The sequence below is a fragment of the Camelus ferus genome, chromosome 12, assembly GCF_009834535.1.
Source record: "Camelus ferus isolate YT-003-E chromosome 12, BCGSAC_Cfer_1.0, whole genome shotgun sequence".
Taxonomy (NCBI): Eukaryota; Metazoa; Chordata; class Mammalia; order Artiodactyla; family Camelidae; genus Camelus; species Camelus ferus.
Genome location: NC_045707.1, coordinates 23,687,208 through 23,702,198, shown reverse-complemented (window position 1 = coordinate 23,702,198; position 14,991 = coordinate 23,687,208).

Sequence of the window (14,991 nt, the reverse complement as noted above, 5' to 3'; positions counted from 1 at the left end):
CGGCTATCTGTGAACTATTTCTAATAAATAAATGGATAGGTGAATATCAACTGCCTCTGTGATTCCCACTGACTGCAAAACTGCTTCCTTTGGACCATTTTGGGCTAAGTCGAGAAAGGGATCATTTTTCTGGGACCACGCGAATGATGAAACCCTGAGAGAGTGATTACATTACCATAGCTTTACCCCGGAACTTAGTATAATGAAACCGAACCTTTTGTCAACAGCTCAAAATGTCTCAGACTTGCTGAAGCCATCAGCAGTAGCGTTCATGTGTTTGAGCTGACTTTATAATGGAGACAGTAAGAGCCCTCCTGAATGCAGCTGTTATGATAGGAAGCTAATCTAAAGCAAGCAGGAACAGGAGACACTGAACACATCCTCCACGAGTTCCAACTTGGTCTGTCACTTTTAACGGGGAATGTATCAGACTCCTGAAAATTTTATCGCTGTATAACCACTAAAGATATTGTGCAGACAGGTAAGATATTTTAATTCTTCCCCCTCTGGTGAATATAGGCCCCATCAATGTCAGGAGTGGCACAGAGAACTTGTAAGGTAAGATTTTCTTTTGCATTTCAGCAGCAGAGAAACATCTCTGGCTGCCAACAGTATCTGCATTTAAATTCTTCAGACTCACAGTTTGTTCTTGCAAAGGACAAACATTTAGGGCCTGAATGGCCTTTGAAAGTTATCTCGTTTGGATTTGAGTGAGGGCTAAATTATATATCTTTTCCATGAGGGATTAAAAAAAAGAAAGAACTGTTTGAAATGCACAGGGTCTTTCCTAGAAACGGGAGGAATTGAATTGAAAAGGTGAATTCCAGACTAGTAAACAGGTTGGTAATCCTCTCTTTGTTTACTGAAAATGAATCACTCTCTGATTCTAAAAGGAAACAAAGAAATGGAGCCTGGGCTGGCAAAGGCTATAAATTCTCATGTGGAGGCCACCTGGAGCTCACTGAGGCTGTGGGCTGACTGCATCGTGCTCTCACAAAAGCCATGGCACAGTGTCAGGAAGCAAGTCAGCAGAGTTGTTGAACAGACTGATGGCAATGCCCTCAGAGCAGCCGCCCTCAGCCCCACGCCCACAGCCAGGGCGCTGATTTATTCCTGTGGCAGATGTGTCCAAGCTGGTAAAGGCCGGTCTCCGTGGCAGCAGGCCCAACCCTTACCCCTGGAGAGATTGCTGGAGACCATTCTGGACACTTCTTGTTGGCTTTGGAATATCAGCCAAACTTTGAAACCTGCCCAGACGGTACTTCACAGTGGCTGGTGGAGATAGAGAAAGTGCCATAGCACGTGAAGATTAACTATTTCATGCTGGAAATACCAACTTGCAGAAGAGTGACAGGTTCCTTAGGCAAAGCTCATTTTAAGTAATATTCTTTCACAAGATAAATTGAGGAGTACTGAAAATGTTGAGTTTAAAACAACCAGTTCATATTGTATAGCACAGGGAATGACGTTCAATATCTCATAGTAACTTACAGTGAAAAATACGAAAACAAATATATGTATGTTCATGTATGACTGAAGCACTGTGCTGTACACCAGAAACTGACACAACACTGTAAACTGACTATACTTCAATAAAGATATTTAAATTTTTTTTAAAATAAATAAAAATGTTGAGTTTATTTGAGCAAAAATCTATTGGAATTGGGCAGCACCAAACCAGAAGTGGTTAAGATCCATCAGTGAACAAGGGTCGGGGAAAAGACTTATTACAGAGAAAGTGCGGAAGCAGAAAAAGGAAATTCTTTGATTGGCTACACCTTAAATCCTAGCCGGCTGTCGGGGATCGGCTGTCCTTAGTGTTTCGATTTTGTAACCTTGAGGCACTTACAGGCTTGGATTTTGGTTAGGATTTTGGTTTGCTTACATAGACCTCCACAGCATTACAGTCACCACCATCTAACAGCCTTCTGGCTTAAAATATAGAACTGCAAGAAAACGACATAACCAGTGAAAAACAGTCCAGCTAGAGTTAAAGCCTGATAGAGCTTCTCTCTAAACATACCTGAAAATTAAGACATGGCAGTGGGGAAAAAAAAAAAAATCACATCTTAGGTGTTGGAAGAATTTCTAAGAAATCTGTTTTTAGCCATCAGGTTCATAAGTCATTAAAAAGCCAAGTGGAGCTTTTTCCTTTTTTTTGCCAAAATAGTATCAGAATTATTTTTTAACGTGAAGAAAACAAACCAAAAATATTTTCCAGATCATCTAACATTTCAAATCTGTCAGACACTATTCTTACATAAATCTGTGCTCCTGAGTAAATTACCTAAAGATTTCTAACATCTGGAAAGCTTTTTTTGAAAATACAAATTCTTAAGCCTCACCCCAGACCCACAAAATCAGAATGGCCAGGGATAGAGCTCTTGAGTCTTTATTTTGTTAATGCCCCACAGGTCATTCTGATGATTGGGACTCATTGGTCACAGGAGGAACTTAAGTTCCTTAAGGAAAGAGACACAATAAAACCATAAACCACATGAAACTTTCAAGAATTCAATTGTGTTTGTACCCTTAATTACATCTTGAATAATTAATCCTGAAAAGGTGCGTTTCGTTATCAAAATGTAAATTTTACACTTGAAAACTTTTCACATATTTTTCTCTACTCACATATTTTTCTCTACTTACAGTGGAATGTATACATTTCTAAAATCATCATGTGATCCGATTCATACAGTTGAAAGGTTTATACATGTCAGCAGTTTCATCAACTAAAAAACGCTAGTAATTAGCGCTTTTGAACCCATTTAGCCCAAGAGTGCTAATTTGGCCCTGTGTTTCACCGAGCTTCATTAATTAACTTGTCACCATACATTTAATAAGCTCACAATTTAACTAATGTGATAGGAAAATAAATGAACAGCAGCAAGCAAACTTACTGATGCCAGTGTGTTTGCTTTATTTGCTGTTTGCTTTATTTCTTTTTTCTTAACTAATTTTAAGTCATGCCACCATTAGCATGGAACCCCAGGCGTGGCCTGCACAATAGCTCATGATGATAAAGTACAATGAATGAGTATCTCCTTTAAGTGGAGTAGTAATGACCATTACAACCTGTGACAAGGCCTGCTAATTGTCCTGCCTGTCAGCACTGGGCTCCAGCCAGCCCCCAGCATTACCTGGGGAGGATTAAACTCCTGTTTTATTTAAGCCGCTATTATTTTTTCTGTTGCAGTCAAGCCAACACCTAATGCACAGCCCTTGCTGGTTGCTCTGTCCTTTTTAAGGATGCTCTAAACCCAAGTCTATCATTTTGACACTGTTAGTGTTGAGGATGTTTACACTCTGCCTGCATGCGCACTCACCCATCCCCATCCGTCCACACACACACACACACACACCCATAAAATAAAGTGACAGTCTCTCCTTGACCAAACCTTAGTCAGGATCCCCTGAACTCTTCTCAACAAGGCTCTGACTTCTGGGCTTCCACGTGAGTCACTGCATTGTCCAATTTTAGCAAGCATCTTGCTAAGTCAGTTTGGCCAGAATCTCTGCCACCTCAGTACCTGATCGGGTACCTCATGCCCCATCATCCTCCAGGTGACATCTGAGCACCCCGGCCTGCCTTCAGCAAGACCCCCGTCGGGTCACTTCCGCTAGACTCTCCCCTTACCTCTAATGTTTCCTCTTCATAATTTTCCATCCACTGATGCCCACCCTGCTCCTAGGTTATAAATTCTCCCTTTTCCTTGTATTCGGAGTTGAGCACAATCTCTCTTCCTCCACTGAACAAACCCCTCTGCAATGGCCCTACACCTATCATGATGGTCCTGAGTAGTCTGCCTTACACATTTTTTTTAAACAACATTAAAAAGAAAAAAAGATTCTTAACACCAGTCAACATCAGTAGAGCCGACACTGATAGAAACTTTACAGTAACTGAAATATCTGCAGTAGAGATGAAGCTGAGTGGCCAGCGCGTAATCCAGAAGTGAATCTTGGATTCAGGGTTCAGATGCTGAAAAGGCTTCAGCCCTTCCCTGAGTTTACTGTATGTGAAATAACCTGCTCCGAATAGCGTACTAGGGGAGAGAGAAGGGAATGATCACATAGTTAGAAATTAAGAACTTTTCACATAAATTATAAATAATTCATGGATATTTAGTCCAAACTCTTAAAGAAGTCATTATCTCTTTGCTATAACTGTGCCTGTATGGAGCCAATCTTTCACTAGACTATTTGTTTTTTATATTATTATTATTGAAGTATAGTCAGTTTACAATGTTGTATCAATTTCTGGTGTACAGCATGTTTCAGTCATACATATACATATATTCGTTTTCATATTTTTTCATTATAGGTTACTACAAGATATTGAATATATAGTTCCCTGTGCTCTACAGAAGAAACTTGTTTATCTATTTTATATATAGTAGTTAGTATTTGCAAATCTCAAACCCCCAATTTATCCTTCCCATCCCCTTTCCCCACTGGTAACCATAAGTTTGTTTTCTATATCTGTGAGGCTGTTTCTGTTTTGTAAATTTAAAAATAAAAAAAGACACAAATGAACTTAAGATTCCACATGAGTGATATCATACGGTTTTTCCTCTCGCTTTCTGGCTTACTTCACTCAGAATGACAATCTCCAGGTCCATCCATGTTGCTGCAAATGGCATTATTTTATTATTCTTCATGGCTGAGTAGTATTCCATTGTATAAATATACCACAACTTCTTTATCCAGTCATCTGTCTATGGACATTTAGGTTGTTTCCGTGTCTTGGCTATGTAAATAGTGCTGCTACTGGGGTGCATATATCTTTTCAAATTAGAGTTCCCTCCAGATATATGCCCCAGAGTGGGATTGCTGGATCATATGGCAAGTCTATTTTTAGTTTTTTGAGGACTCTCCATACTGTTTTCCACAGTGGCTGCCCCAAACTACATTCCCACCAACAGTGTAGGAGGGTCCCCTTTTCTCCACAGCCTCTCCAGCATTTATCATTTGTGGACTTTCACCAGACAGAATGGCCATCATAAAAAAATTCACAAAGGATAAATGCTAGAGTAGACTATTTGTTCTTGATGTAGATTGCTGAAATATCTTTGAGAGCTTTGGTGCAAATTAGCAACTGAGTATTTTCTGAAGAAAAGGGGAGAACTAGACCATATTCTGCCCAAAGGAAATGTTTAGATGGGAAATACGAACCCATGTTACATAGAACTTGGATCCTAGAGGAAGACTGCCTTTTAATCTCAAAATCACCCCATAACGCAGATGCATGTTCTGCACTGTTTTGAATATATTCTCACAAGTGCAGTTATCTTGGAAAGGAGGGTGCTCCTTCCTCTAGCCGCTTTTTGTCTTTTATCTTGTACTCCATCTTTAAAGACGGATATTTCAAAATTTTGACTTACTGTATGATTTGATTCTTTCTGCCAATTGGTTGGTTGGTTTTGTCACTAATTTCTTTCATGTTCTTTCCAAGGCAATCTGCTTTCTTAATGAATGCTTTTAAAGTCCCTCTTGTGTTTTCCAGGAGAGTTACCCAGAGAACAAACACCCCATTAGTTGTCTAGCAAGTACGTTTTATTGTAGACGGTTTTTTTTTTTCCCATTCTGAGATTCTTTTTACAGTCAGACTTGCAAAACACTCAAATTTATAAAATGTGAAAAGTAAAACACTGAGCGTTGGGAAGGTTCACTTCCTGGTCTGATGCTCTACACACCAGCACATCTTCCCTAGTTCTCCCCACATGCACAGGCAAGACTCACTGTAGGAATGCCAGCATTCTGCCAACGAGCCAGTGAACATAAAGCTCCTTTAAGAGCACTTTCGGGGGTGGGGGTATAGCTCAGCAGGAGAGTGCATCCTTGGCACGCATGAGGTCCTGGGTTCAATCCCCAGTACCTCCATAAAAAAATATTTTTTTAAAAAAGAGCACATTCAGATTATTTATCTAACATACAATTTCATCATATAAAAGCACCATTTTCTGTTTAAAGGACCATCCTCCACCAAGTCTCGTTCTTGTACCCAGTGGAATCTGGGCGAGTGGAATCTCCCATCCTAGCCTAGTGCCTGGCACTGAGTATATGTTCAGAAGATATTCCCTAAATCCTGCCTGCCACAGACTACCTGGGGGAAAAGGCTGGTGGTGGTCTCTTGTCGTAAACAAGTAAAATATTTAGTACATTCCACTATTTCTTCATTTCAGTACTTTTACCACCCTGCTTTAATTCTGCTTCCTCCTAACCATCCTGCCTCTGCCTGTATACCTGCCAGGCTTTTCCTTCTGCTTATTATATCATTCTAACATCTTGATGACATTAGAAACTTTTACGTTTGTCAGACTAACTACCCAATCCTTGAGTTAACAGTTGTTTATCACTGGCCACGTCTTCACTTAGATTCTCTCTTCAAAGCACAGAATCAGTAACTTTTTAATTCTGGAAAAAGCATCTTCCTTTAAGTAGATCTTTTTTTCTTGCTCATTTTCTGATTGCAGAAGCACATTTCAAGAACTTAAAATGTACCTAGTCATCATAATACATAAGAAAATTCTGCACTGCACAAAAGTTGACCACAAATCCTTTTAGTCACCGCAGTTATTTTAATATGCAACACTTATAATTAAAGCTATGACTAACCAGATACAGTAATATAAAATAAATAGACTATTCTGTGCAAATACCTTTAATGATGATCCATTGCCTAGGGAAAAAATATAAATCCCTTGGTTTGGGATCCAAAGCTTTCCATGACATAACCCCGATCTTCCTTTCCAGCATACCCAAGTACCTTATGTTACAAGAGAAATGGACCTAGGCTGAAGTCAAGGCGTTAACAGGGCTGCACCCCCTCTGGAGGCTTTAGGACGGAAGCCATTTCCTTACCTTTGCCACTTCTACAGCTACAGACTTTGCATCCCTTGGGTCATTGTCCCTTCCTTCATCTTCAGTGTCAGCAAGTAGCACCTTCCAGTCTCTATCCGGGGCCACCCCATCACCCCCTCCTCTAAAGCAAGTCTCCCTCTACCTCCCTCTTTTAAGGATATGTGATGACAACATTTAGGATCACCTGGATCATCCTTAATCACTTTTTTTTTTTTTACCTACATAAAGTAATATTCACCATTTTGCCATTACTCACAGGTTCCAGGGATCAGGACATGAATGTCTTTGGGGGCCACTGCTCAGCCTACCCAGCAAGTGCAGCCTTCACTGGTGCTGTTAATTACTTTTTGCCCCTAGCTGGGATGGTGCTAGTGAGCTCTCTGACCCGTACAAGACTGTGTGACTTTTTTTTTTAAGAAAATTTTATTATATGACCCTTTTGGTAAAAAAAAAATTAATAGGATACTTTTTACAAAGTGCTTTCCTGTTTCACCACCAGGACAGCTCAGCGAGGTCAGTATAATTACCCACGTTTAAACCCTGAGCGGTCCCTGCAGAGCCGCAGGGCTGCCCCACCAGCTGGCCCATCACGCTGACTTCTTCCTCTTGACATCCTACAATCGCCAGCCCTTTAATCCTTTCTGAGTATTTTTCCCATTTCCAAGTATCCCCTCCTTCTGATAAAACTCTGTAAGCCACGCACATTTACAGGCTTTTAAAATGTCACTGTTCAAAGCAAGATTCAAAACCTTCACACCTGCTGAGTCCCCGTCTAAAGAGAAGTTTCCCATTAAGGACACGGGATGTCCTCAGAGGCACGAGTCCAGCCCTAGCGGCCTCAGCTCCTGCCAGTGGGGCTCCTCTGGGCCCCCTGCCCCTGAGAACCCACTTGGGTCTGCCCTCATTCTCTCCCACCTGTGAGAGAGCCTCACTTCACAAGCTGTTTGTAGAAGGCGGTTCAGCAAGACCGGTCTGCTCTTCACTGGCTGGGAAAACCGCTGCCTCTCTCTCCTTATCACGGTCCACCTCTGCCCACTGCCCTCCACACAGAACACAGGGTGGCCTTGTCTCTCCTCCGTCTGCTGGGAGATACTGACTCCTCCCTCAGGGCTGAGCTCCACGCCCACCTCGGGGAAGCCTCTCCTAAGTGACTGCCCCCACGCAGACCTGGCCCTGCTCTCCTTTGTCCCGCAGGGTACCCAGGACTGTGTCTCACCAGGACTTACCGCACTGACTGACACTGGTGTTTGTCTCCCCAGAGCATCCTGGGAATGCCCAGGGGGCAAAACTTTGTCTAATTTGCATTTGTACTTGATCTCTCTGACTCTCCATTTCCTCATTATAATACAATGATAAGCATTCCTATCCTGTAGGATGGTTATGAGAATTAAATGAATTATTATATGCGAAACGACTGGAACACACCTGCCACGTAGAAGTGATCAATAAATGCTAACTATTAGCATTCACGGCATTTATCAGAGTCTGACATTATTTTTATTCGTTCGTTTATACTCTCTCAAGGTGGTTGTGGGACAGTAAGGGGGCGGGGTACAGCCATTCAAGGAATGCCACAGCAATTAGCATCAAAATGGTAGAAGATTCAACCCCCAGGAGGCCTTGAGGCTCAAGATGATGGGAGATTTAACTTCTAGCAGACCTTGAGCTTCATTATACGCCCATTGTAATATATTAACATGGTGAATAACACGCCCACAGGCACCATGGCGGTCCCAAGGCTAGCCACAAAAGGTCAAATAGTGGGAAATGGCTGACTCCCTGGGAATCCCAGCCCCATCCCCAGGCTAGTTAGACTGGTCCTTCCACTTAATAGCATATGAAGCCCCCAAGCCCATAAAATCCAGCAACACGGCACCCCACAGCTGCCGCCCCTCTCTCCTCTTTAGAGATGGCCCGCACACTGTCTATGGAGTATATACCTACTTTTAATCTAAGCACCCAACCCCCACACCTCGTGGCCTTTCTCTTGCCTTTCAATGTATCTCTCTGAATAAATCTACCTTCACTCAACTGTGGCTCGCTGTTGAATTCTTTCCTGCATGAAGCCAAGGACCCACGCTTGGCAGGGCACGTCCCAGGGGCTCAACTGAGGCCTGGGACTCGGCCCTCCCCTCCTCATGCCCCACATCTGTTTTCTTGCATCAGTTAGAATAGAAGCTCTGCAGTGGCAGGGGTTTCTGTCTGTTTTGCTCACTGGAGTATCCCAGGGCCTGGGGGACAGATGCCTGGTACACAGCATGCTCTCCAAGTTGTGGAGGAAGGCTGGGTGGATGAATAAAATCCTAGCACCTCACATTACGCGTATCATGTAGTAGGCACACGTTACGTGTTTTCTTCACTTTAAATTTTATTCTGTAACACATATTTTTATATACCTGACTCTAAAACTGAACAACAGCTTCTTCAATGAAGTATTTTCCTGAAAGAACATGACATCTTTGTAACCAAAAATCCCCTTCCAATGCACTTTGGTTCAAAGCTTCTTCCACTCCAGTATTTTCTGTCCAGATGGAAAGGCTTTTGGCAGGTTTTCTCCAGCAGTTAAAGAAACTTTAAGCATCAGTCAGGCTGCCTATTTAAATTTAAGTTAATTAAATCTGAATAAAATTTGAATTTAAATTCCTCAGTCGCATTGGCCACATTTCAAGTACGCAATAGCCGCGGGGGGGGGGGGGGGCTAGTGGATACCACGTTGGTTAGTGCAGACACAGAACATTTCTGACACTACACAAGGTTTTATTAGACCAACCTGGTCTGAGTGCGTGGTAACAAGCCACGTGAAAGTGTCAGAAGTTTATCTTTGTGCACTCAGAGTCCACTGGTGACTCCGGGCACCATCCCTACATGTGAGTCCAGCATTATGGGCCACTGCGTTCCGTGGCCCATCCATTTCCACGTGTACAACCACGGGCCCCGCAGCAGGGAGGGAGCATGGAGGATCATGCACTAGCTCTTAAGTGCCACCTGGAAATGACAGCCACGTCTAACTGCAATGGCCTGGGAGGCCGGGTGCTCTGTGTCCACAAAAATAAGAGCAGATTAGTAAACACTGGTGACCTCTGCCACCTTAGGTGGACCATCTGTGTTCAAATTGCCTCCTTGTAATGCGCCCTCTTGTAGTGAAGACCATGCATTGTGAAAATGCTCCATGTGGTTTTGGGAATGCAGCAGGCTGTCAGTAAATGCTACTTCTCTACATCTTTCTCTTTGCAAAAGTTATGCAATGACCCAGGTTCCAGGCTCAGCCTTATTGAACTCATTGTCTGTAAGAGCACAGGAAGCCCAGGACACTCTCCTGCTCAAATTCCCCTAGAGCTCCTCACTGACTGCAGACTGAATGCCGTCCCTTTAGCGTGCTGTACAAGGCCGCCCGGAGTCTGGCTTACCCGGCCTCCGAATCTCTCTCTCATTGCCCCTTGCGCTCCAGGAGGGCCGCACATGTGGCCATTCTACTCCCGGCTGCGTGTTTAAGTCCCCAACCTTCTGCTCTCTTTCTAGAATGATCTTCCCCTCCTCCCCTATCCATCACAGAGCTCTAAGCCCCTAAAGTGCCACCTTCCCTGACTTCCTCAGCCAAAATCCCATCCCACGTCCTCTCATAGCTCACATCTTACTCTGCTTACGAATCTCTCATAAGCAGCTTGAGAAAAGGGCTGGAGTCTTAATCATCTTAGATTCTCTCCCTGAAAGCCAGGAACATAGTCTCTGCTTAGTGAATGTTTGATGAATATAATAAAACCTTCCTCTCGGGAACTTCTCTTCGGAAATTTTCCACCAAAACAATTAGCATCTTATAAGAAAAATAATATATCCACAGATTAGAAATAAAACCCTTTTTTCCTAATAGACATGAATATAGTATCTCTAATATTATAGAATGCGACACATTGTAACCAGAGTTCACATGAAAACATAAAAAGGGGACGGACAGCTTAAAAAGAAATTACTCAGTGTCTTACTCCTAACAGAAGTAAACATTTTATTTAAGTTTATGAGTATTGAGTCAGCATTTTCTAAGACTGTAGAGAAATAGAAGATTATATTTTAAATACTTTTTAAGTAGAAACCAGAAAAGTTAGAGCATATTTAAAAATAGTTCACAAGAACTTCCTGTGTCCTTGAAATCTGTGTCTGCTTCAAAGCTACAAGCTAAAGTGATGTGAATTACCTCTAAAATTTCAATATCATTATGAAAGCATTGAAAAGAGATAGCAAAGACTTAAATTTGAAAAGGGAAGTGTAAGAATGCGATGTGAAAAGATATGATATAATCTGTTGAATTATACAAGGATAAGAGGTACTATTTTTTTGAAAGAACAGAAAACGGGGAAAGGAAAGACATTATCTCAAAACATCTGGAGATGAACGGCAGTCACTCCCAAGGTAGGATAAGAACCTAGGAGAAATATTATCTCATTGATTGTCTACATAAAAGGGAAAAGGCTGAGATGTTTGTCCTAGTCACCTACAGAGATTATCTGTAGAAAAGAAGACAGATGACAAGCGGATAAGGACGTAACAGGCTGTTTCCAAGGAGAGTGTTCTTTAGCGTCTACGAGAGATGGACCTTACAGCTGCTTTTTCGATTTAACTTTTTAAAAAGCAAGCTCTGTTTAAAAATATGCCCTCCTTCATTTTCTAAGGAGCACAGGAAATGTGTAATCTCACTTTCACAGACCCCTTTTGGAGTCAACAAGCTGGTTTTCTCCAAGCCGGTCCTTAGCAAAACGTCATGGTGGATGGGCTCCTGCCTGGAAACGCCCCGGGGAAAGGACCCTTGGCCGAGCCAACCGCAGAGAAGACGGTGAGCGCGGTTGTGCCTGAGGAGCTGGCAGCTGCTCTTTACCCCTTTCCTCTGACTGCTGCTGTGATGCTCGCACCACAGGGATTAGCTCAGAGCAGGGTCCTGGGGTCAAGGCTGCGGACATAATCCCCACCCATTAATGTCACTGGTCACAAGAATCTGAGTCAAGATCCTGGAACAGGGTGGCGCGGAAGTACCTCAATTTAGCCTGGGAAAGCTTTCTTTTAAAAAGAGTCCTAAGCATGAGGAATGAGTCTCCTCCCGGCCTAGAGGACAAGCCAACCAGCCTGCTCCAAGTTGTCCTAAGACTCAATGTGCTGTTGGACAGACAAAATGAGAGTCTCAGGGAGCGTAGAGAATGCAGAGCCCGTTCTGGGAGAGCAGGACAGACCCTCCAGCAGGGGTGGCCGACACACACACAGCCTGTGTGCCACACGGCCGTGGTTTCACTCCTTCCTGAGCGCAGGCGTCCGAGGTGAGCAGACCTGCAGAGCCGCGTCCGGGGGGGGGGGGTGCTCTGCGACTCCTCTGCCCATGGGGGATCCTCTGCCAGCTGTCACCGTCACCTCTGAAGCCACGGGTGTCGGTTATGAGCGGGGTTTGTCTCCAAGCTACAGACACGTGTCCACAGTAGTTTACACGCCCCGCGGCTTGTTGTCATCAAGCAGCAGCAGCCTGAGGGGAGCAGCCACTGTCACTGGCTCAGCAGCTCGGAGATTTCAGGGCCAAGGTCTCTGCGATTCTCTTGGCCTTTTCCTCTTTGCCTCTAGGGTCCAAAGTCAAGCCTGCATCCCAGGCGTGAGGAAGGAGGGAATGGAAAAGCCAGAGAAACACAGCATCGGTAGCAGGAAAACACAAGTGCTTCCAGAAACCCCGCAATTTAGCTCACGCGTCACTGGCCGATGTTCTGTCGCACGGCCTCCCCGAGGCGCAAGAGAGGTCTGCAAATGTACGGATTTTTTTTTTTTTTTCCTCAGCTAGACATAATGCCGCTCTCAGAAAACTCCGGGAGTAAGGCAGGATGGAAACCGGAGACGGGGCAAGCACCCGGAACACTCCGCCCTGGGCCGCTCACTCCCTGAGACTCGGAATGAATGACAGCCAAGGCTTCTCGCTGAAACCTTCATCCTGCATCACCTCCCTCCAGAGATTTACAAAAACAGGAAGTCTTTCAATGACCACCTAGAGCCCAACTGCCCTTCAGCCTCCTGAACTGAATTGGACCCTTGCTGTCAGGCCGGTGATGTCATTCACCTTGGAGAAAGGTGCTTTTAATCAGTCTCACGCCCTGCCAAGGAAAGCTACCCCTCCCCCTTCATGAGAAGGCATCTCCAAACCAAAAGATTAAACTGGATCGGTGGTTTTTCATGACCTTCAATATCAAGATGGCACCTGAGCTCTGCCCATCTGCACAGTGAAATCCATACAAGGTCACCACACCCACGCTGCCTCCCAGCGAGTAAGTCTCCTGATGTGCTCCCGCCTCCCCCCACCGCTCCCGAGCACCAACCTCGTGGCTATGGGAAAAAAGACCAACAAACAGGGCTGCTGTCCCCAGGTCAGCTTGCAAATACACCTAGAGCAGCAGCTATAGTCTCGCATGAAGGAACCAGCCAAGGGATGGGCCTCAAGAAATCACTTGCGGGGGTGGGGGGTGGGGGGGACATAACGCATCCTCCGCCAATCCTCTAAATTCTCTGAAAAGTTACGCCGTGGTCCCAATCCGAAAGAAAACTTTCAGACTCATGGTGTATGAACTCATAGCTCCTCGAAAGCATAAATAATTCTTCTGTTCACTCTATTGAACCAGGCACCAAACAACACCCTCAGCTCCTAGACCCCCTCGATCCACATTTCAAGCTCGTTCTCAGGATGACAGGGAATAAAGCCTAGAGACCCTGAGCCTCCTTCCCAGCTGTGTCTCCACGACAGGTTGGAGTGGGATCATGAGAAAGATCTCACAGAACAAGAAAACAACTCTCAAATACTCACCTCCCCGAGCTGAGGTCTGGAAGAAGATTTCAATGAAAACTCCAGGTCCTTCAGGATCCGGTCCCCCTTTCCTCTCCAGCCTCACCTCCTGTGGGCTCCCCACTTCGGGCTGTTGCCCCATCAAGCCATGCTCTCTCTAACCTCTTAATTTTACGCGTGTTGCTCCCCTGCCTGGAACACGCCTCCATCCCACTCTTGCCCTCTGTGTAACTCCTATTTGTTCTTCAGGACACAGCTTGGACATCACTTCCGGGTTAGGTATCTCACCTCTGGGCTTTGTCTGTTTCCCTCATCAAGCCCTCATCACATGCACAATTTAGCCCAACTCACACTTGCCCATTGGTACCATCCTCTCCCCTCCCCAATCCCATGGCAAACTCCATGAGAGCAGAAGCTCTGCCTGCCTTATCCACATGCATCCCTCGAGCCTGTAACTGTGCGTGGCACAACACAGGCACTCAGTAGAAGTCTACTGAATGAACAAGTGTCTAAAAGCAGGTGCAGACAGGTAGCCTCGTGTCCCCACTCAGGCCTTGTTGCCAGATTTTTCTCCAGCTCACGTATCTGGACTCAGTCTGCTGCTGAGAACATACAGATGAAGGCAAGAGAACAAAGGTGACTCACAGGATAGCGTCACCACCGGGGAAACCACTCACCAATCAGCTGATGAAGGCCAGAGCGTCATTCTGTATGCGGTTCATCACCATGTCGGCGTGAGTTTCTTTATAGGTTTGAGGGAAGGGTTCTGACTTGGTTTCTTTTGTTTATATGTATTCTTACCTTATCTTTGTCTGATCAGTTACCTCTGGTTTCATCCAAGGCAATTTTAAACATCTAGTATGAATTCAACCACCACCATGTCTTCAAAGAGGAGTCCAAATGATTGTGGTCCCCAGACAAATCATCTCAGCCTCCTGTCCTTAAAACTGAAGCAAGTACTATAATGTTGGGAGGCCCTCAAGACCAGGGAGAAGTTGAGGAAAGCAGGAAACGAAATTGCTTTAGATTGGATGCTGTCTCCCCCACAGGCAGAACGAGTCTGGCTAAATCACAGTCTCCATCCCGGTGTGTCAGCCCTGTCCCAACCAGCCTGCAGGTGAGTGGGGACCCAGGTGCTATCTCCCACCCACTTCTCTCCTTCAAAGACCACAACCGACAGCACCAGTGAATGTTAACCTACCACCTCACAAGCCTGCCACAGCACAAGGTCCAAAGCTCTCAGAACAGTTCCCACGCTCTACTTGACATTAGAGACATCAGTCCATGTATCTGTCACCACAACAAATTGTGAACTCCGAGAGTGTGGACAG